Raw genomic sequence first — 2,500 nt, forward strand, 5'->3', positions numbered from 1 at the left:
TTTTACAACACAGGAAAGGTCTATCTGTCTCTCGGCTGTCCACTCAATACAGTGGTGGGCATCCCAGCTCTAGACAGGAAATCCGTCTGAACATTTTTATGATACTACTGTAAAATGATTCATGAAGAGAGGAAACATTTGCGCAAGAAGATTTGCGCAATGCTTTTACAGTAAAAGCAAGCATGTATAGTATGCCAAAGTAATATATTTAAAGTGTATCTCAGGTTTAGTCCAAGATATACATACAGTACAGTACTGTATATTATAGTGGTAAAGTGAGCAATAAAGTGCATTATTTATTATTTATTATTATTAAAGTGCATTATTTATACCCATACTTATCCCTTGGAGCTTTACACAGAAACTCAAGGCAGAAATTGACTCATAAGATAGCTATCTGAGTCGGGAGCTCCAGCTGTAGTCTTCCGGAGAACTCCTCTTCATGACTCCTCCGCTGGGGACGTGGTGGGGTGGGAGTGGGACAGCCAGGTGTTTGAACATGGTTGCAAAAATGCAGGGTTGGCTACAATTTTCTCAAAAACATGCTCTTGTAATGTCATGGAAGGTTGCACTTGTGTGTGGACGGTGGGGGGGTCTGGGACTTCAGCAAATACCATAACTGTGTAGTTCAGATGAATCATGGTTGTCCCTCAACATTTCCCAGAAATGCATATTATAGGGTTTTGATTGGGTTGTTAACCCCATAGCTCACCTCTAATGATTGTATAGCACAAACATCACAAACAATCACATCCTTGTGACACACAGTCATAGATTTTCACAGAAACTCTTGGCAGAAGTTGTTTTAACAGTGCTCCCTGGAGCTGGTATGTCTTCCACGGTGGCTTTACATTTTACGACTGCTACGGTATTGCAGGTATTGCTCTTTCCTGCAGTGACGAACGGGTGCTGAAAGAGATTATGTCACTTCTTCTGTGTCCACCTCTCATGGTGAAGAAAAGGCAAGAAAAAAAACCTTGTCTGCCTCTGCAGGCATACAAAAGAGGAATAAAAAGATGAATGTCTTTCTCGGGGCGAGGTGACGGTCGGTGGAGAGGTGAGAGACCGACGAGAGAGAGGGGAGGGGAGGGAGTGTATGGCAAGAATGTCAGTCATGTCCATACATGCTTGCCCTCTCTCAGTCTCTCTCTCTCTCTCTCTCTCTCTCTCTCTCTCTCTCTCTCTCTCTCTCTCTCTCTCTCTCTCTCTCTCTCTCTCTCTCTCTCTCTCTCTCTCTCTTTCATCTGTTCCCTCTAGCTGTTGTTTGTTGCAACTCTTGTCTCAATCTCTTGTCATTCTGAGAATTTGGTGACACTTTCAGATAACATGATAGGGACTCCAACAAGCCATCACTACTGATCAAGGATGATGGCAGACAGACCAACATCTCTATCTCTATCACTCTGTGTGTGTGTGTGATATACTCTATGTTTCTCTTTAACTCCTGTTGTCCTTTTTATTATCTCTTCCCTGTGAACATACCATACTGACGTCATCCAGTGTTTCTTTCTCTACGTTTTGATGTCGTACTGCGGCTGCACGTTCCTGTCTTACCCCCGGAAGCTGTGAGCAGGCAGGGCCGCTGACAGCTTTGGCCAGGCCCAGAGACAAAGTCACCTGAAAGGCCCCACCACCTAGTACATATTATACAAGTATCATGGGGACCCAATTCTAGGGACCCCTCTTTCCCGGGACAACTGACCCCCACCCCACCCCCACCCCACCCCCCCAGCCTTAGACTTTTCTCAGGTGTAGCTGTCTCTCTCAATTTCATTCTCAACGGCCCTCTCTTGACCTATTCTAATCTCCTCTAATCTTCAAAATCTTTCTGAGGTCTTTGATTCCTGTGTGCATTTAGTCAGAGACTCCAACCATACATACATACAGACACGCAAGAAAAAAGTTTAGGAAGACTTTCATTAGCATTGACCTAGAATGTTTCGCTTTGGAGAGATGGAATAAGATTAAAACAAAGATGTGGATAATGTGGATATCACTGGGATTTATCCGGAACTGTGCTCTTGTGACCAGCGACATTTTTTTTGATGTTACGTTATATAAAGCAATCCTGGGATCGAAGTTTGACTGAAATACAAAAGAGTCGAGGTTATGTGTGGCTCAGTTTAGCTGAAATATAAATGAATTGCTACAGGCTACAGTGTTGCTAAAATATTAAGAAATCCACGTCCTCAGACTGAGCTAAAGTTGGCTAAAACGAAAAAAAAAGGAATCCAGGCCAAGTTTGGTCTAACTTTGATGTTTCAGTTTCACAAACTGGTTTGCATACTCTACTCGCCTTCCAGGGCCGCCCGACATGTTTTTTTTAGCTATCCACCATTCATCTGTTGTTGTTGTTGCTGTCGTTGCCAACTTCTTATCTCGGTCACGCATGACTCAAAAGATAGCTATCTGAGTGGGGAGCTCCAGCTGTAGTCTTCCGGAGAACTCCTCTTCATGACTCCTCCTCTGGGGACGTGGTGGGGTGGGAGTGGGACAGCCA

The 2,500-nt window shown here is 44.1% G+C and overlaps 1 protein-coding gene across 1 annotated transcript in view; it reads left to right on the plus strand.

Annotated features, from left to right (window-relative positions):
• Window positions 1-2,500, plus strand: part of si:ch211-264f5.6 (carcinoembryonic antigen-related cell adhesion molecule 5) — a 35,001-nt gene that overhangs the window by 25,278 nt on the left and 7,223 nt on the right. The gene's annotated exons all lie outside the window — the stretch shown is intronic.

The sequence above is a fragment of the Engraulis encrasicolus genome, chromosome 20 (genome assembly GCF_034702125.1).
Source record: "Engraulis encrasicolus isolate BLACKSEA-1 chromosome 20, IST_EnEncr_1.0, whole genome shotgun sequence".
Lineage (NCBI taxonomy): Eukaryota > Metazoa > Chordata > Actinopteri > Clupeiformes > Engraulidae > Engraulis > Engraulis encrasicolus.